This window comes from Mytilus californianus, unplaced genomic scaffold (genome assembly GCF_021869535.1).
Source record: "Mytilus californianus isolate M0D057914Y unplaced genomic scaffold, xbMytCali1.0.p SCAF_7, whole genome shotgun sequence".
Taxonomy (NCBI): domain Eukaryota; kingdom Metazoa; phylum Mollusca; class Bivalvia; order Mytilida; family Mytilidae; genus Mytilus; species Mytilus californianus.
In genome coordinates, this window is record NW_026262723.1 from 90054375 (window position 1) to 90076896 (window position 22522).

Consider the following 22522-nt stretch of genomic DNA (forward strand, 5'->3'; position numbering starts at 1 on the left):
CGATGTTCTATACCTTTGATATATTTTTTTCTAAGCTCTGTCATATACACAACGTGTATTACTGATCTAACCCTTTTTCCAAGTGCCTAAGCGATGACATATACCACTGATCCAACCCTTATCTAAGTGCCTTAGCTATCTCATATGTCATTGATTACTTCCTTTTTTTGAATGTCTAAACGATGGCATATAACACTGATGCATTCATTTTCTGTGTGTCTCAGAGATGACATATGCCACTGACACATTCCTTTCCAAAGTGCCTAAGCAATGACAAAAGTCATAACCTGAAATCTACGCGTACACTAATGAACCGACGAAAACTGTTCACCTTGTTTAGACAAAAAAGTGTTTGGTCGATTTTCAACACTTGCTTTACAATAGATGTAAAACTATACCGTAAAATCATTCACCAAAATGTGTACAGGACTCCTTCAAATCGCGAATTCAAAACGACGCGAATTAAGATTCAGTTGGTAAATCGCGAAATAAAGACGGCGCGTGATACGGTGCTTTTTGTCCGCAATTTGCTTTTTGTCCGCTTTTGCTTTTTGTCCGATAATTTTGCTTTTTGTCCGACACTTTTGCTTTTTGTCCATTGCTTTTTGTCCGTTTTGCTTTTTGTCCGATAATTTTGCTTTTTGTCCGACACTTTTGCTTTTTGTCCGTTGCTTTTTGTCCGTTTTGCTTTTTGTCCGATAATTTTGCTTTTTGTCCGACACTTTTGCTTTTTGTCCGTTGCTTTTGGTCCGTTTTGCTTTTTGTCCGCTGATTTTGCTTTATGTCCGATATAAAAGTGTGTATATTTTTTGCAGGTTTCATTTTGAACTTCGAAACACCATGCCCTTTTTGGAGTTAAATACAGACCATACTCACTTTATAAATGGAGGGGAGGGGGGTCTCGGAGAATTTGAAAATGAATGATATAATACCTGGTAAAAACTTGAAAAGGAAAATTTGCTGAAAAAAAAAGAATGAATATTCCATCCGAAAGTAAATTCGCATGGCCCATACACCCACCTACCACGACCCGAAAATGAAATGATCGATCACCATATATATAACGTTGCAATTATCCCACTGAAACTACCAGCCCAATATCATACTAAATTTGGCTAAATTATCCTTTAATAATGAGAATCTGGAAGCAAGAAGAATTCCGATGAACTCACCGGTAGCCAAATATGACTGCAATGGTTAACATAGAATATAAAGTCGTAAAATACAATTTAAACTTATTTGTATATTAAAACCCTTAACATTAGAAATTTTGATTAAGAATATCTGACAGAGATTAATTGTTAAGAATGTGAAGAACGCCTTACTTAAACTATCGGACGACTCCTTTAATATTAGAGTTGTTGCCCATAACTGAAACTATTTTGATTTGTGTAAGGTTTTTTTTTGTTTGTTTTTTTGTTGCTGTTAATCTTGAAAACATTAATGGTCAGAGAGAAACTTCAAAAATGTTTTAAAAAGCGTACTATCAAGACGATAACAAAAAACTTGACGGATATAGCAAGGACAGTACTGGAATGGAAATTTTGTTTGATTGGAATTTGCATTTGGTCGGTTTAGCTCAAGTTGACGTCCTTTACGGCTCAGCTATTCAACATTTTTATCAGATTTTTTTTTTGTCTCCAACATCACTGAAGAGATATTAATTGCTAAAATGGCTGGTGAAATAAAATTGGTACCGTTAATGTTATTAGAGACGACCTTAGGATTATCGAGAAGGGGTGTGGTTGTTTGGATAATTTTCATCCTATTTCATAACTAAATCCTGAATTGTCCTGTAGTTTGTAGGACAGACTATTTATCTTAATGTTGACATGAAGATGGGCTCAGTTATTTATGTTCCATTACTGACATACAAATCCATCCATTTCGAAAATTTTCTTCCCCAAAAATGTAAAAAAAGAAAACAGTTGTCATTCCCTTACTGACTTTAATTACGACATTTGAGGGGAGGGGTAATTATCTTAGATAGTATTCATGTAAGTATTCTGGTGAAGATGAAATTCATTTTTGTTTCATTCAACGCCCAAGCTGCTTCACTGCACGTAAACATTACTGTGCTGATGAAAAAGATTTTGTTTTCTGTAAAGTAATGACGATATAATATATCACAAACAATATGTTAAAGCAACTGCCAAAAGAAATAAATCAATAACTGACGAATGACAAGAGCTGTCTCTCTCTATCATATATATTTTTTTATGTTCCAAGTCCATACTGCAGATTTCTTTTTTATTCAGCAGTATATTATATGAAGTTCTTAAAAACTTAAAACTCTATGTTAGTACAACATGTATATGCGTGCAGAATTTAGACTGGTACTCTATGTCTTCTTTGATTTTTTTGTGCTATTTACTGACGAGGCAAACCCCTGTTACACTGATTTTTAAAGTTCGCTCAGTGGTTGTTCTGTTGTAATACTGTCCCGGTTTTCGGGGCAAATTGGACTGATTGAAATGAAAGGTTGTGTCATCTTTATGATGCTGCTGATATCGGTGACGAATTTCACTATATATGTATCTTATATCATGTAGTGCTCTCACACAAGAGAGAAAAAGCTGTTGCTACACCAATGCATGAGTCCTAAATTTAACAAATTCAAGCAATAAATGAGCTGAAATAACCATATCATTCTTGAAAAACTTATTAGATTATAACAGTGGGAGTCAGTCCTCCTTCTTAGTCTACACAGTTATGTTTGCATTTGTACATTTGTAGTACTACTCATTTGAAATACTGAAATCGACCCATAATAATGAAGTTATTTTCACAAATCAAGTACTATAATAAAATAAAGGTACAATGTTATGCATTACCGTTCTTCAATTTTTTTATCATTACAAAAGTAAACATACAAAAGTGATTGTGTATATTGTCAACATAGGCAAAAATGTTTAGTGTTATCGTGCATATTTATAATAAATTTTGCGTTTCTATATTTAATAGTTGAAGTTTGTAAGAAATAGTTCAAAGCTGAAATTTCAAATTATGCATATAACATAATCTATAACATATACGGAATGCCATAGAAAATGCAATGCTATTATTATTTTTTTTCTCCAAAAAACATACTGATTTATTTTCAGCTCACCTAGCTCTATTGACCAAATGGGTTTTTCTCATCACTTGGCGTCCGTCGTCCGTCGTCGTCGTCGTCCGTTAACTTTAACAAAAAAGAATTCCTCTAAAACTGCTGGGACAAATTTAAACAAACTTGGCAACAATCATCATTAGGGTATATAATTTTAAAAAATATGTCTGATTAACTCGCCTACCAACCAAGATGGCTAACATGGCTGAAATAGAACATACGGGGTAAAATTAAAGTTTTGTCTATTATTTGGAAAACCATAAAAAAAGAGAGAAAATCTGACTACAGCAGGATGTTGAGCTCTACCAATTGTATTAAATGTCAAAACTGTCAGATGACGTCCCAAAAAAATGGCTTCCATTCTCTAACTATAGTTTGCCTCAACTCAATGTTATGAAACTTAAACACAATGCTTATTACCACATTACCCAGATCAACTTTGAATTTTGGTGGCGTCACTTTTACTGTTCTAGAGCTATGCCCCTTTGCAAATGGAAAAACTGCTGAATTTTTTATTCCCGTTCTTTAACTTTAGTTTGCTTAAAAAAATGTTATGAAACTAATGTGCAATGTGTATTACCACAAAACACAAGTCACGTGTGAATTTTGGTGGCCTCACTTTTCCTGTTATGCCCCTTTATAAATGGGGAAAATGCTGACTTTATCGTTTTTGTTTTCTAACTTAATTTTGCCCCAAGCAAATGTTATACACTTATACACAATGCTTATTACAACAGAAGTTAGATCAAGTACAAATTTGGGTAGTGTCACTTTTGCCGTCTTAAGTTATGTCCCTTTATAAAGTTTTATGCAAGCGGGGGCATTATCTGTATCCCATGGACTCATTTCCCATTTATTATAGGATTTATTGCCCTTAAATGAAAAATTTACCATTTATTTTCTTTTTTGCCTACTATCTTGAAAATTATAATAGATACAGAAAAAAACTTTATGATGATCAGCAAGATCAGTTCTACAAATGAGACAACATGGTCGAAATCGCTAATCGACTCCTTATTACAGTTAATGTCCTTTGATGATGATTTTGACCATTTTGTTTGGCATTTTTTACCTTATATCTTAAATCTACAATAAAGACTATACGAAGGCAACTTCTTATTGGAGTTATTGCCCTTTAATGTAGTGTCTTTCGCATTCTTGGATTGTAAATAACAGAGAACCAATTTTTAATCAATGTAGCAAAATGTCATGAAGAAATGCAGATAACTAATGTGAATTTCATTTAAAAGAACATATTTATGAGATTTGAACATATAAATATTAGTATTTTTACAAGCGTAGATTTTATTTTTTTTTATTTATAATGCTTTTATACTGGCATTTTTAGGGGAGATAACTCTGAAATAGTGCATTTTCTGAAAGAGTCTACATAAACTTATTTAAATATTAGCAGGAAAAAAACGCACGGTGACCCTATCTTATCTATTGATATTCTCAAAGCTATCTTCTCGCATTTTGTTTTCAATTCTATCATTTAGTTTAGCTTCTGATCACATAATGCTGTTTTTTCCCCGTATAATCCATACAAAATATGTCATTTTGTCACAACCTGTAGCTTGAGAAAATGCTCGGTGACCTATCATATTTATTATATTTTTGAACATTTCACAATATCTACTACGTTTTGGCAAAGACTGAACAAATTCTGCCATTTAAATCTATACTCCCATACCACTATAAAGACGATTTTCACCTCTTTTGTTTTTGCGTTTTGTCATAAATTATAGAAAGTTATAATAGATAAAGATACACTTTAAATCACAAAAATGATCAGCAAGTCAAGATCTACTAACAAGATAAATTTTGCCGACATAGTTAAGAAAACTGTGACCCTTTATAAGAGCTATTGCACTTAAATGAGGATTTTTATCATCTTTTGTGTTTTGAGCAAAACTTAAAAAGATAGAAGAAAACTAAATAGCACATGATCAGCAATACAAGATCAACAAAACAGATTTTGTCATGAGTTCTATTCTTGTTTACAATGCTGGAGAGTGTCCTTTGTTGAATATGCACATAGACCAAGGTAATCGCAAAGGCTCTTTAGAGCCTCTAGTTTATTATTATAAGAACTATGTATAGTTGGTTAAAAATGACTTTTAAGACCAATGTCAAATACTTTTCGCTTGATAGATTTTTGGAACAGATGTGGAGTGCAGGGTTATTTGAACGGACGTAATTCGAGTTCGAACGTTTTCTAACTCAAGTATGACTTTCTTGCTTTTACTTTCGACATGTAAAGTTTAGCTTATGTCATGAATTTAACGCCCTTATTGTAAAGAAACTTCAATAAACAGCAGACTATATGCCAGGTCTTTTTGACAAGAAGTGACAAACAATTTGGGGCGTAATTTAAGGAGGCTTTTCCCAGGATGCAATTGCACCCTCTACAGTAGACCAAATTATCCACAAATTCCGCAAAAGGGATCTTTTAATGATAGGCCATGTCCAGGGAGACAAAAAGCAACAAACGCCCAGCAGGACCGATGCATTTGTCTTAAACATCTCTGATATTGATTCCGCGTGGATTTCTAATTGGCACGAGTATCCATTGGTGTTCATGGTAAAAATAAAAACCTTTGGAGCTATATCAGTTTGCGTGGAAATTAATAAAGAACACGGCGACCTTTCCTTGGTGATATTTTAATGGACGTCCGGCGAACAAAAATATCTGTTAACCAAAAACCATCTTATGTGTAGCAAAGCCGTCAGCGATGGTCACACAGACAATTTGCTACCTTCGCGGACCAAAGTCTGGCTATAGTGTTGTCGCTACCATGTGATGTAGAGATTTCGTTGCACATCATGACAGAAATATTCTTTGTTAGGACTCCATTTTTTATGATTCGACATTGCATGTTTCATATACCCATTGTAGCCGAAAAATGATAAAGAAACATTTTTGTTTGATATCTTCGGAGCCCCTAAAGTGCCAAAGATGAAATTTAGAATATTTGTGCGCGCGACTTTTTTATACTTGTGCGCACATCGTTTTTAAACACCAAAAAACCTTGTGTACACAACTTTTTAAAACTTGTGCGCACAACTTTTTTAAACTTGTGCGCACAATTTTCAAACTTGTGCGCACAACTTTTTTAATCTTGTGCGTACAAATTTAAATCTTTCATGGTTAAATTGAACTAGACAGAGTTATGTTTTAAGAAGCAATGTTTGGTTAAGTAAAACCAGATATCATGGATATCTTTTTAGTACCAGACTCAATATGTGAGAATGAAGATGTGTTATGTGCTTTGGAAAACTTTGCAGAGATTGACAAAATAAACCTTGCATATCTTCTTGATAGCCACTCTTGTAAAAATGGGAAAACTTGACAATTTCAACCGAATCATAAAGGAAATTCCTCATTAAGAACTAGTTCAGCAACCAAAGTGCATTGTCCGGACTTGGGAACCTTGATCAATCCAACGAATTAACAACAGCTTAACAATACGTAACAAACGACTGTTAAGAACGTTTTGGGTAGCCTTATCTCTCTTGAAAACCTTTCTTCTACTGATAGAGATGCCATGCAGCACTTGAGAAATGCACCAAAGAAATAGTCCAAGCCAAATTAAAATTGTTTTTATGCTTTTGTACAGCGTCTGACTTAATGTTGAAAGAACAGGCAGATATTCCATTCAGTTTCTTTCACAAGATGGTCTGGGTAATGTGGGAAACTTTTGGAGGTAACAAAGAGCTACGAAAATTATCACTCATTTAGAACAGAATTGAACTGTTTCTTTTCTATTTGGGTAATGGACATCATTTAATTACCAAATTGAAGTCTTGATGAATACATGTTTGTTTGCATATCAAAACGTTTTTTTTTTTTTATTTATGTTGATCATAATTGACTCTTTTTATTCATAGCCTATAGTTAAATTGTACCAGAAACAAATATAACAAATAAATTCATTATGTGTAGAAAATTATTTAAAAAACTACCCTCAACTTTTATATCTTGCACACATATTTCCCAAATGGCTATACTGATGCAAATATTTGATTTATCATAGTACTAATGTATAGGTCTGTCGTCAATAATTGTTTGGGTAATAAGAAACAATGAATATGGTGTATAAATTCATGACACAAAATTTCTACATACACTTGACAAAGTCCAAAGCAACGGAACAGCAGTTTTATTACTGTTCTTCATCTCGAAGTCACAGTGATGCTTTCAACGGTCTCACCGCAATGTAAGTTTAAGACGGAATTCTTTGCTGTATGTCTATAACGATACGGGACTATGTTAGGGTTTTTGATTGCATGATTACAAGGGCATTTTGAGGCTTATTATTTTATCACAATGTGTTATTTCTAATGAATAATTGGCTGCGTTATTTCATTGGTGTGATAATTTTATAACTGAAGGAAATGGTTTAATGACAACCAAAGCACAACAATGAGTTATTACATGATTACGCGCACCCCCTTAACAGAGACTCGACAAATCCTCGTCTGTGTAAAGTAGTTGGGGCGATAAAGATTAATTTTGATACAAACATATAACATACCATCAGGGTATAAAGCACAGGCACACAACAACTAAATATTTTAACATGTTATAAAAAAGAAGATGTGGTATAATTGCCAATGAGATAACTCTCCACAAGAGACCAAATGACACAGAAATTGACAACTATAGGTCACTGTACGGCCTTCAACAATGAGCAAAGCCCATACCACATAGTCAGCTATAAAAGGCCCCGAAATGGCAATGTAAAACAATTAAAACGAGAAAACTAACGGCCTAATTTATGTACAAAAAATGAACGAAAAACAAATATGTAACACATAAACTAACGACAACCACTGAATTACAGGCTCCTGACTTGGGACAGGCACATACATACAGAATGTGGGGTGGGGGGTTAAAAATGTTAGCGGGATCCCAACCGCCCCCCTAACCTGGGACAGTGGTGTAACAGTACAACATAAGAATCATAAGTTAGTTATGATTCCACAATATACATTTCTTTTAAATACGATGTTGTATTTGTTGTGCGCTCGACGTTTACTGGATCAAGGTATGTCAAACAATGAAGTAAAAGCAGGTAAACATTGACTTTTAATCTGATTCCTTCATTTAAATGTTTAGTTATAGTCTTGGTTCTTCAAGACATCTACACAAATATGTCTTTTTCATGATAATTTATGTTTAATCCCTATCAATATATCTCTATCATCTTGGAAAGATGAGCTTCAAATGTTTGTAAAATGCTGGGACGGAAAAGGTCCTCTAATGCCCCTTATCCTTTGAGGTTGCAGTGGATTGATTTACTTGATGTCTAGGTAATTGTTACCAGGACCAAATGCAGATAAGAGTTTGCTAGTTTTTTTCCCCCTTCAATTCTGAAAATAAAGGCACCAAAAAGGGTGGAAAGTCAACAGCAGGTTGTTACTTATCGGTTTGAAGTTAGTTGAACGTATATGTCAATCTAATTTTAAATAAGACATCCCCTATCTGCCACCTGATAACGTGCTGGTTAGATTTGTGATCTGAGAAGGGTGGGTAGCTATATTCTGACAGTCCACAAGTCATACTTCCCTATTTGTCAAACAGCCTATTTTTCCGACACTTTCTTTAGTCGACAGTCCAAAAGTTGACCAAAAAGACTGGTTTTTTTTTTGCTTCATTAACCCTTTTTTTCCAGAAATATTTTGGACGACAGGTAAAAACATTGTGATTGTTTCATTCTTATCTTTAAATGAAAAATGCACGCATTGATTTCTATATTTACAATTTTAAGTAAACAAATTAGTTAAGTTGTTTAAACGAGTTAGTTAAGTCGTTAAAACAAGTAAGCTAAGTTGTTAGCTAAGTCGTTATAACAAGTAAGCTAAGTCGTTATAACAAGTAAGCTTAGTCGTTACAACGACTTAAAAATAAAACTCCAATAAAATAAAAACCAAAAACTGCAAATTTTCCTTAAATTTACCAATTCAGGGGCAGCAACCCAAAAACACGTTGTCTGATGTGTCTGAAAAATAGATAGATAGATCTTGACCTGATGAACATATTTACCCCCTGTCAGATTGGCTCTAAATGCTTTAGTTTCAGAGATATAAGTCAAAATCTACATTTTACCCCAATGTTCTATTTTTATACAAGGCGACCATCTTGATTATAGGGCGGGGTCATCGGATACTTTTTTGAAACTAGATACCCTAAGGATGATTTTGGCTATATCCGCATTAATTTTGTCAGGAGTTTCAGAGGAGAAAATTTTTGTAAAAGTTAACGACGACGACGGATGCCAAATGATGAGAAAAGCTCACTTAGCCCTCTTGTCCAGGTGAGCTAAAAAAGCAAAACGGACAAAAAGCAAATGACAAAGAGGAAAAGTGTCGGACAAAAAGCAAAATTATCGGACAAATAGCATAACGGACAAAAAGCAACGGACAAAAAGAAAAAGTGTCGGACAAAAAGCAAAATTATCGGACAAAAAGCAAAACGGACAAAAAGCAACGGACAAAGAGCAAAAGTGTCGGACAAAAAGCAAAATTATCGGACAGAAAGCAAAAGCGGACAAAAAGCAACTTGCGGACAAAAAGCACCGTATCAGGCGCGAAAATTTCCCGGTTTACAGTACACCAGACTCAAGCTAGCGAACAATAAGGTGTTTCAAGCTAGCGAACAATAAGAAATACGCGCCAAACTGATCATGCCTAAAAACCGAAGACTTGCATTAACATGAAACGTTCTTTGAAATCTGATGACAATCATTTCCAGTAGGAAGACGAAATGCAATACATTTTCACAAAGACTATTTATTGAAAACTGTTTATTTATTTATTTATTTATTTACAAGTTTGATCGTTTATATAAATATACATTGTTAATAATGTAGGCATACATATAATAATAATTTTGCAGCTGATATAATAGTTTTAGGTAAATAAAGTGAAGAAAAACTACGGTTTCTTATTGGTGCATTCTGAATAAAATTCGGATCTATCATAACTTTCATTCGTATACACCTCTATGTCTTGCATTGTTATGGACATAATATTCAATTTCATGTATGATAATATAGTATCAACATATGCTAATCTTACTTCAAGCATACGGATTCATTTCATCTCTATGGGTATCAGATTCTGCTGAACAAATTTTATTGGTTTTAAAAAATATCGGATGCCTATATAATTCTTTCAGTGCCTTTTGTAGTTGAGAGGTTGTTTTATTCAATTAACAACTATTATTTTTGTATACAGGATATTTTAAAAATGTGTTGGCGGATTATACAAAATAAATGGAGAATGTGTCCCTATATATGGACACAGATGATGCCCCTGCTTGCATACAACATTATAAAGGGACATAACTCAAGAACAATAAAAGTAGCGCTACCCAAATTTGTACTTGATCTTAGTTTTGTGGTAATAAGTATTGTGTATAGGTTTCATGTTTGGTTGGGGCAAACTTAAGTTACAGAACGGAAACTAAAAATTTTGCAATTTTTCGATTTATAAAGGGGCATCACTCAATAATGGTTAAAGTGACCCTACCCAAATTCAACTTGAACTGTGTTTTATCAGTGGAAGGCAAAATTAAACATTGCATTGTATAAAGCATTAATTGTAGTTGTTTCAACTATAATTATGGACAAAGGAAGATAACTCCAATTTTATTAAAATGCTCCGCTAGGCACAGCTTGATACGACCGCAGAGGTCGAACCCTGAACAGTTGGGGCAAGTATGGACACAACATTCAAGCTTGATACAGCACTGAATTTGGATTGTAATTAAATATTTGACACAGCATAGGTTTCTGACACAGAATGAATGTGGTCTAAGAACTTAAAAATTTTTAATTTACCTATTCAAACCATATCATTATTATTTGCTTTTATATATAAATCAGAAATAACCAATTTAAAATGGAAAATTTTAAAGAAAAAAAAGGAAAAAATAAATCCCCCCCCCCCAAATTTTTGGAACCCCCTTATGATTCATCACCCCCAAACTCAATCCCATCCTTCCCTTTGTGGTATGGTACCTTGCAGTACAATTTCAGAGAGATCCATACACTTGAACACAAGTTATTGTCTGGAAACTAGAAAAATACTTGTTTTTTGGCCACTTTTTGGCCTCAATTTCCTAAACGTTTAGGGCAATTACCCCCAAACTCAATTCCAGCTTTCCCTTTGTGATATGGAACCTTGTAGTACAATTTCATAGGAAAAGCGCATACATCTAAAACTGGTGACTTTTATTGTGATGAATTACAAAAATACAAATAAAACGAAACAATAATATACAATATTATATTGTATTAAAGAGTGTTTGGGGTTACTGAAAGTGAGCTTAACCTCATAGCCTGCTGAAATGATATCATAGACATACACTCTACTATTCAGATTGGTGACTGCACTTTATTAAGGTGCTTCATATGAAGTCTGTAAGCCTGCGTTATAATTTTGTGTCTATGACAAACCCCCATTTTTAATTAAACTATATATTGGCATTAAATATATAAGATATCATAAGGCGATCTGTCTTCCCTAGTTGCCTGCATACAATAATACAGTACTGGTTTAATAACAATGCAAAATCTTTTAAATTTTTATTTTAACTATCAGTACTGGTCTCTTTCATCTGTATGTACTGGATATTGTCAATATCACTGGACTTGCTATATGCACATCATGTCATGATCTGTTTTCATTTCACAAGGAGATCTGTTTTCCCCAGTTGCCTACATACAATAATACATGTCATGCATGTACCACTTTGATAACAATGCAAAATCTTTTAAATTTTAATTTTAATGATAGTACTGGATATTGCCAATATCACTGGACTTCCTGTATGCAACTTCCCATGTGTAGGCACATCATGTCATGATCTACTTTCATTTCAATCACAAAACTTACATTTTCTGTATTACGATCATTGTTAAGCTTTTTTCTGTATTCAATATTTATCAATCATCTAATAAAATCGGTTACATGAACTAGAGCTTTCTAACTTTCTTTTATCATTTATTACTTATCTGAAATCAGCTGGAATCGCAAATGATCATAATGATCTGGTGCTGTTTGGATGTTTTGTCGCCTAAATTCAACCTGTCCAGTAACTATAAAGTGTTACGATACATAATACACAACACATGAATAGTAACCGGAAAGGTACAGCCACTGCTTAAAAAACACTGAAACGAGAAATGAAAACAGTATAGTTTTTAATACAGATAAATATTCTGACCAATATAAATGTTTAAAGAAATTGCTTAAAATGAGTTTCCTGTTGCTTACATCTTTCATTCACGACAATTTGGGCTCATTTGTCTTTAAGGCAATTATACCACATCTCCTTAGTTTTACATTCACAGTAAAATATAAACTGGCCTCAAACAATCAATGATTCTATATTCTTCATATAAAATCTTGCAAATATATGAAAGATTGTCAACAATAAATTTTTTGTTGTAACATCACAATACTTTTAAAGTAGATATTCATGTAGAATATAGTGTTAAAAATATATTGCTTTCCTCCCAATGTTCAAAATGACTACTCGTGGTTGCAAAAAAAAACTACTAACACCCTCCCATCCTTTTCCACTCCCAAGAAAATGCATGATTGTTTGAAGAAAACCTCCATTTAAACTTCACTTTACCAAAGATTTCCATACCAAGCCTGGTGCTTCTGCGTAGTCACAGATAAATCTATTAAAAAAAAAAATCTGAACCACTAGTTAAATCGAATTATAATTTTGGAACAACACTCAGATCTATACACTATCAAATAAACAGCTGCGCCATGAGCGCATGATACGCCCATCGCTTTTTAAAAAAATAAAGTTCAATAACTTCTCAATGTCATATCAGAAATTTATGAAAAAATAAAGGGAGGTTATCTTAATAGATATGAACCAGTCACCAAAGTTTCATGAAAACTCATCAAAGCACTTTAAAGATATTGTCTGAAAACTGGAAAATCACCCCTTTTTTATGAATAAAATCCAATAACTCGGAAACGTAAAATCTAAAATTTATAATAATCGAAATGGAGCTTATGTCAATAGATATAAATTATTCAATAAAGTATTTTACAAATTGGTGAAAGTGTTTTTGAGTTTTTTTTCTGAAAACTGGAAAATCACCCTTTTTAATGAATAAAACCCCATAACTTGGAAAGTTAACATCTAAAATTTATAAAAAACGAAAGGGAGCTCACGTTAACAGATATAAACAATTCACCAAAGTTTCATGCAAATTGGTTATAGCGTTTTTGAGTTATTGTCGGACATGTTGACGACGGATGGACAACGGTATACTATATAATACGTCCCGTAAACGGGCGTGTAAAAAGGGTGCAATTTCATCAATGTCATTCGTATTGGAGAAATACACCCTATTTGGAGATATTTCATGAAATTGCAATCCCGTGGGTAGATTCATTTTACATTTTAATTTATGTTCCGTTTTTTGCTTGACCCTAGTCCTAAAACACAAACATTGTGTGGCGATATTTACATTTTCTTTAATTTTTTTGTATTTTCTATTTCATTCATTTTTCTATTTGCTATTTTCAACTTTTATAATCAAGCTGTCACAAGCTTCAAAATTAAAAAAAAAGCAAGAAATGAAAATATCAGCTTTAAAGAGGCATGAGCTACGAGATATGGTATAAAAATACTTTTCCATTTTGTTCAATCATTAATGAAAGTGAAATAGCGAAATGATAATTCGCTTTTAGCAGCCAGTTTGATTCAATTTTGTCAAAATAAGCTAAGAAACATCGCTGATTAATTATTCACTTGCAAGTGAATAATTCGACCTCATTAAATCCATTTTTATGTGACCTTCAATAAAACCCCTTAGCTAGAGATTGATTAGGCATAAACTAGGCATGTTCAGCTAATAAAAGGAAAAGAATGTCAACATTGAAACTCAAAAAGTGAAACAAAACTAAACCATTTGGTTGACCGATTCGATCAACAAAAACTCATTCTTATACAGGAAAAAACGATGATTAACATAGTTTTTTAACCTACAATATGAAATCAAACAGACCAAGAAAAATCCAGTTGTACGTGTTTACTATCTATTTGTATCTGTGTTTATGTTTATATCAGGTTACATGACCGTCGGCAGTCTTGGAGGTCACCTCGAAGGTTAATTAGAGGCGTCTAGACTAAAATACACACGAAATTCTGATACATATTATCCAGTTCATATATTGCAAATTGTATATTTAAGACTTTTTTAAATTGGGATACAAGTTTTAGTATGTTATAAATCAAATATGAGAATTTGAGTCATATTGGTGAACATGAATTTGACAGCTAATGCCCCTTTAAAAACACTAAATAACTAGATATCATTGAGATTGGAGCCATCTCGGTGGGCTGTTGTGAATAATGTGTGGTAAAAAATTTATATCTTTATCATTGGACATGGGGTTGTCAACTGAAACTGAAGTTTATGACCTTGACCTTTGACCTCGGAAGTTGTACATAAATTATGACACACCCTCTGGTGTTGGTTTATATACATGTCAAGTATAAACTTTGAAATCATAACGGTTCTCAAGATATAGAGCGGACATGATCTTTACCATAGGACAGGGGGTTGTCAACTAAAACCAAAGTTCTTGACCTTGACCTTTGACCTAGGAAGTTGTACATACATTATGACACACCCTCTGGTTTTGGTTAATATACATGTCAAGTATAAACTTTGAAATCATAACGGTTCTCAAGATATAGAGTTGACACGATCTTTACCATAGGACATGGGGTTGGCAACTAAAACCAAAGTTTTTGACCTTGACCTTTGACCTAGGAAGTTGTACATACATTATGACACACCCTCTGGTGTTGGTTAATATACATGTCAAGTATAAACTTTGAAATCATAACGGTTCTCTAGATATAGAGCGGACACAATTTGTTTAGGACGGACGGATGGACAGACGGAGGGACGGACAGACTGATCACTATAGGGCGTCCGCCATTCGGCGGGGCCCTAATGAAAAGATGACACATATATATAGGACTAGCTTGACCCATAAAAACAAGTATCAAATTAATTTCTTCAAGTACAAAAATATATGTATTAGAGTAAATTTTATTTTAAGTGATAAATCTATATGTGCTCCTTTCTTAAACATTATTTACATAGTATTCATAGAAATTCCCCCACAAAGAATTTCAAATACTTGTTCCCTTCAGACCCGTGCAATTAAGATGCGAACAACATATTCAACTTTCTGGTAAACTGGATAGACCTTATCGCTATTTGTCTGTCATTTCTGGACATCACAAAGGTTCCCATAAAATTTTGACTTCACAATACAAAATGTCTGACGCCTAAAAGGAAAAGTGATTGTTGTATGGCGTCAATACTTCAAGTGTTCTGATATTCAATTAGCGATATGGTCTATTGTCTCCTGGTACGAGGAAAATTCTCCCTTATATTACAAACCCGAAAATCAGTAATTCATGGAATTTCTTTTGGTTTATATGGCTTTTTTTTGTGAGGCATTTTTTTCAGGGCAAATTCAGTCTTTGAAAAGCTTCTTGACTTTCTAGACCGAAAATCAATCTTAAATCAAATTTCTTATACTTTACAATGCCTGTATTAAAATCAAAATTAAAACTTGTAAGGCCTCTTACCAGTGATGAAATTTACTGGTGTAGGTTATATGGCTAGTGGTGAACAAATTAATTTACCCGTCCGATTTTTATATTGGCCATGGCAGTAGGGCTTGTGGTTAATCGTAATTAGAGACATAGTCTTGGTGGGGTGTCATGTGCATCAGATTTTTGTCAAATATAATTTATTTCTCTGCGGAACAGCTTAATCCCACATATTTACATGATAGGATACATATTTTTAAAATATATGAAAAGGAAAATGGATGTCCCAGATGCTCACCGCTACTACAAAAGGATCGAAGTGCTATATGCACATATCATTGGCCAAATTAACGACATGTCCTAATCAGTGTTTTTAAAACTTCTCAGAAAAATATTGACGGAAATGAGGAATGAGTAGTGAAAAATAAATGAAAACGGAACGACTCTGATTATAAAAACGGATGTTAGATATACTGTAGATTTGGGTTGATATAAATATAAACAATGTTATATTTTTGTCCAGTTTCCCAGGTTAAATAATTAAAATAAGAAGGTATTCACCTTACAGCTTCATTTTCCGGCGATGCTGAAATATATAAATGATATAAAACAGGATAAGCGTCTTGGACCTACTTTATCTCTTTATTCGGATACTTGCGGATATCTTCTCAAAGTTCAACGGGAATATAAGAAAAGAACCCGGATAGAACCAAGAAGTTGGGTTTCTATAACCAAACAACCCGGATGTTGAACCAGTTACCATGTCCTAATTTGGTGTAGATAAAACTTCTAGAAAAATATAGAGGGAAATAAGGGATGAGTGGTAAAAAATAAATGAAACTGACAGTTTCTTTCCAACTGATTTGATGCAAATACATGACAAATAAAAATAAGGTGTATAGGAAAACATGACCTAACACCTCATTCATATAAGATGCAAATACATGGAAGCTGAATGGTTGAATGTGTTCATTTTGAAAATAATAGTTAAAATGTCAAAATCACAAAACAGCCGTTGGACTATGAGTATGACTTTTGAGCAAATTTGGAGGGAAATGGGGAGTAGAGGGGGTCAAATAGTGTTCAAGGGAAGCAAATGCTCTTTAAATTATTCGTGTTTCAAAAATTGAGGAAAAATTACAGGGAAAGTTGGGTCAAAAACAGCCGTTGGACTATTAGTATGACTTTTGAGCAAATTTGGAGGGAAATGGGGAGTAGAGAGGGTCAAATAGTGTTCAAGGGAAGCAAATGCTCTTTAAATTATTTGTGTTTCAAAAATTGAGGAAAAATTACAGGGAAAGTTGGGTCATCTTTTCAGACTTTAGTTAAATAATGACTAATGTACTTACCTTCTATAAATTCTATCCAGGATATACAAAAAAATCACAACTCAGAACAGGAACAATAACACTATGTCTATTTTACTTTGACTACTGATCTGCAAACCTACAAACAGACACAAAAATATCATAAAATAGTGAAATATAAGATTGATTGCACTTTGTATGGATAATTCCCACACGTGTTACATGGGGAGCCGGTTTGTTTACAAATAATAATGTCACGTGATCGCGCACTGACGTCACAAATTTGCATCGCCCTTACAATACACTACACAATTCACACATACATAACCCATTTATCATGCAAAGTGAATGTGATTGGTTGTCAAATAATACAAAAATATCGCATGTACAGTTAATGAAGAAATTAGTTCATCAAATAGAGAGAAGATTTTCACTCATGACACAAATCGACTGGGTTAACATTTCTGTCATCGGGGATAATTGATAAATGGGATCAAACTGACCGTCAAGAAGGTCTAGAGAACCACCCCTGCCTCTGGAGAACCTTAACATTAATAAGTAATACTTACCAAAATTACTCTATATTATTAAACGCTATTTAAATGAGATGTCAGACAGATTACGATAGAATACTGATGCAGGCAGTGATGCAGGTTATTTTGGCGCGAAAAATATTCTTACTCCTATTGCTTGACGTAATAAAATTTGTATAGAATCAAATTTAACTAAAGTTCAGCGTAAACAAAAGTGAATATGCAGAAGCATGACAATATATTAATGATAAAATGTGTATATATTTCTGTAAAAGAAGTTGCCAGTATACTTCACAAAGAATTACATTTGAGCGCAAGGAGATCTCTATTTGTCAATTGGTTTATTAACCCCGGTTGAACCCGGGGTCGAAGTTCAACATGTTAACATATTAATGGAAATTTACCTAATTGCATTCGGAATTCTCGTGACTTTTTATACCTTCAACGTATTTTGCATTCAGAATTCTCATGACTTTTTATACCTTCAACGTATTTTCCAAATCATTTATTTATTTAGTATATATTAACGGAAATTTACCTAATTGCATTCGGAATTCTCATGACTTTTTATACCTTCAACGTATTTTGCATTCAGAATTCTCATGACCTTTTATACCTTCAACGTATTTTCCAAATCATTTATCTATTTAGTATATTTATATATAATTTATTTATTTATTTATTTATTTATTTATTTATATATTCAAGACAACATAATTGGTCATCTCTTATAGGATTTTCAAAATTCCTTTTAGATTCTCCTCTCCCTTTTTTGATTACCTTTGAGTAGAAACGGTTTGTCTTTATAATAATCATAATAATAGTGAATAAATAATAAAATTAGACCATACTTAACTAGTGTAAAGATAAAATCCACATGCTTATAAGCTTTTAGAAAACAATATATCGATTTTGGAACGTAAAGTACAGAATTTTGCAGTCAGAATTATAAGTTGAAATAAAAGCTAATAAATAGGAATGATTGAAAACTGGCAATTTATTTATTACATTTCAATAGGAAATGTGTTTTATGTGACAATGACACACGTGACACGATATATGAATGGATATAAAGATTTAAGCTATTTTAGCAGACAAAATTTTCAAATCAAAGCTTTTCAAGGAGGCATATTTTAAAAAAAAACTCGGGAAACAGACGGAAAACCCGAAATCAGAAGAACAATTTCTTTACACTGATTTAAATTAACAAGAAAAGGATGTAATCACAACAATACGAACTATTTCATTTTAACATTGGAATTATAATCGGAGAAACGGTCCAAAGTTGGGGTATGGTGACCCTACCCCCTCCTACTTTAATTCATAAAAAAATCCCTACTGCAGAGCTTTTGTCCACACTAGGTACAAATGATGTTAATTGCCTAAGGTTACCTGGACCCAAAGACCCAGGTGGGTAAAGTTACAGCACTTTTTTAATTGAGGTCCAAAGTTGGGGTATGGTGACCCTACCCCCCCCTCCTACTTTAATTCATAAAAAAGTCCCTACGGCAAAGCTTTTGTCCACACTAGGTACAAATGATAGGCAATTGCCTAAGATTGCCTGGAACCAAAGACCCAGGTGGGTAAAGTTACGGAACTTTTTTAATTGAGGTCCAAAGTTGGGGTATGGTGACCCAACCCTCTCCCTTCTTTTATTCATAAAAAAGTCCCTACGTCAAAGCTTTTGTCCACACTTGGTACAAATGATAGGCAATTGCCTAAGGTTGCCTGGACCCAAAGACCCAGGTGGGTAAAGTTACGGAACTTTTTAAATTGAGGTCCAAGGTTGGGGTATAGTGACCCAACCCCCTCCTACTTTAATTCATAAAAAAGTCCCTACGGCAAAGCTTTTGTCCACACTAGGTACAAATGATGTTAATTGCCTAAGGTTACCTGGACCCAAAGACCCAGGTGGGTAAAGTTACAGCACTTTTTTAATTGAGGTCCAAAGTTGGGGTATAGTGACCCTACCCCCCCTCCTACTTTAATTCATAAAAAGTCCCTACGGCAAAGCTTTTGTCCACACTAGGTACAAATGATAGGCAATTGCCTAAGATTGCCTGGAACCAAAGACCCAGGTGGGTAAAGTTACGGAACTTTTTTAATTGAGGTCCAAAGTTGGGGTATGGTGACCCAACCCTCTCCCTTCTTTTATTCATAAAAAAGTCCCTACGTCAAAGCTTTTGTCCACACTAGGTACAAATGATAGGCAATTGCCTAAGGTTGCCTGGACCCAAAGACCCAGGTGGGTAAAGTTACGGAACTTTTTAAATTGAGGTCCAAGGTTGGGGTATAGTGACCCAACCCCCTCCCTTCTTTAATTCATAAAAAAGTCCCTACGGCAAAGCTTTTGTCCACACTAGGTACAAATGATAGGCAATTGCATAAGGTTGCCTGGACCCAAAGACCCAGGTGGGTAAAGTTACGGAAATTTTTTGATTGAGGTCCAAAGTTGGGGTATGGTGACCCAACCCCCTCCCTTCTTTAATTCATGAAAAAGTCCTTACGGCAAAGCTTTTGTCCACACTAGGTACAAATGATAGGCAATTACCTAAGGTTGACTGGAACCAAAGACCCAGGTGGGTATAGTTACGGTACTTTTTTAATTGAGGTCCAAGGTTGGGGTATAGTGACCCAACCCCCTCCATTCTTTAATTCATAAAAAAGTCCCTACGGCAAAGCTTTTGTCCACACTAGGTACAAATGATAGGCAATTGCATAAGGTTGCCTGGACCCAAAGACCCAGGTGGGTAAAGTTACGGAACTTTTTTTAATTGAGGTCCAAAGTTGGGGTATGGTGACCCAAACCCCTCCCTTCTTTAATTCATAAAAAAAGTCCCTACGGCAAAGCTTGTGTCCACACTAGGTACAAATGATAGGCAATTGCCTAAGGTTGCCTGGATCCAAAGACCCAGGTGGGTAAAGTTACGGAACTTTTTTAATTGAGGTCCAAAGTTGGGGTATGGTGACCCAACCCCCTCCCTTCTTTAATTCATAAAAAAGTCCCTACGGCAAAGCTTTTGTCCACACTAGGTACAAATGATAGGCAATTGCTTAAGGTTGCCTGGACCCAAAGACCCAGGTGGGTAAAGTTACGGAAGAAGCCTGGGACTCTCGCAGCACCTTACACCCACCAACTGAATGTTTAGTCCAGTTGCTAACTTTGGTATTGAAATACAATAACTTCACATTCAACAGATCTGAGAGTACTCACTGTAATTAGATGATTAAATATTGTTTTATTGGTACTAATATTGATTTTGTTATCAGTAAATTAAAAGCAAACTAAATATTCATTTTATATACATATACACATTCATGGATCTACAATCTGTCGATACCTGTATCTTGGCATTGCACAAGGTCATTTTTTTCTCTGACTGTTTATGACGTCTTTACACTAAATCCATTGGATGTTGAATGTGTACGGATTGATAATTTAGTCTAAGATGCATGATTTTTTTTATTAGTTGTTAGTGGCTTTGATCTAGCTTTCAGTAACTGTGAGTACTCTCAGATCTGTACTTAGTGTCTTTTTGTTGTTTGGATGTACAAGTACCCGGCCACGTCCACTTGTATTTGTAGTATTTGTATTTTTATCCATCTGATGAGTTAAGCCTCTTTCAACTGATTTTTATAGTTCGTTCTTATGTTGTACTGTTACACCACTGTCCCAGGTTAGGGGGAGGGTTGGGATTCCGCTAACATGTTTAACCCCGCCACATTCTGTATGTATGTGCCTGTCCCAAGTCAGGAGCCTGTAATTCAGTGGTTGTCGTTTGTTTATGTGTTACATATTTGTTATTCGTTCATTTTTTGTACATAAATTATGTCGTTAGTTTTCTCGTTTGAATTGTTTTACATTGTCATTTCGGGGCCTTTTATACCTGACTGTGCGGTATGGGCTTTGCTCATTGTTGAAGGCCGTACGGTGACCTATAGTTGTTAATTTCTGTGTCATTTGGTCTCTTGTGGAGAGTTGTCTTATTGGCAATCATACCACATCTTCTATTTTATATTCACCATTGAATGTGAAGTTATTGTATTTCAATACCAAAGTTAGCAACTGGACTAAACATTCAGTTGGTGGGTGTAAGGTGCTGCGAGAGTCCCAGGCTTCTTCCGTAACTTTACCCACCTGGGTCTTTGGGTCCAGGCAACCTTAAGCAATTGCCTATCATTTGTGCCTAGTGTGGACAAAAGCTTTGCCGTAGGGACTTTTTTATGAATTAAAGAAGGGAGGGGGTTGGGTCACCATACCCCAACTTTGGACCTCAATTAAAAAAGTACCGTAACTTTACCCACCTGGGTCTTTGAGTCCAGGCAACCTTAGGCAATTGCCTATCATTTGTACCTAGTGTGGACAAAAGCTTTGCCGTAGGGACTTTTTTATGAATTAAAGATGGCAGGGGGTTGGGTCACCATACCCCAACTTTAGACCTCAATTAAAAAAGTTCCGTAACTTTACCCACCTGGGTCTTTGGATCCAGGCAACCTTAGGCAATTGCCTATCATTTGTACCTAGTGTGGACACAAGCTTTGCCGTAGGGACTTTTTTTATGAATTAAAGAAGGGAGGGGTTTGGGTCACCATACCCCAACTTTGGACCTCAATTAAAAAAAGTTCCGTAACTTTACCCACCTGGGTCTTTGGGTCCAGGCAACCTTATGCAATTGCCTATCATTTGTACCTAGTGTGGACAAAAGCTTTGCCGTAGGGACTTTTTTATGAATTAAAGAATGGAGGGGGTTGGGTCACTATACCCCAACCTTGGACCTCAATTAAAAAAGTTCCGTAACTATACCCACCTGGGTCTTTGGTTCCAGTCAACCTTAGGTAATTGCCTATCATTTGTACCTAGTGTGGACAAAAGCTTTGCCGTAAGGACTTTTTCATGAATTAAAGAAGGGAGGGGGTTGGGTCACCATACCCCAACTTTGGACCTCAATCAAAAAAT

The 22522-nt window shown here is 34.6% G+C and overlaps 1 protein-coding gene and 1 long non-coding RNA gene across 2 annotated transcripts in view; both read right to left on the minus strand.

The window, feature by feature from the left end:
* The window catches only part of LOC127708699 (D-beta-hydroxybutyrate dehydrogenase, mitochondrial-like), a 71917-nt gene that overhangs the window by 18156 nt on the left and 31239 nt on the right, over positions 1 to 22522 (minus strand). The window lies entirely within an intron of this gene.
* Positions 20785 to 21992, minus strand: LOC127708766 (uncharacterized). The gene is made up of 2 exons (XR_007985374.1): positions 21894 to 21992; positions 20785 to 21726 (listed from the first exon to the last, which is right to left on the minus strand). It is a non-coding gene; the product is annotated as an uncharacterized LOC127708766 (long non-coding RNA).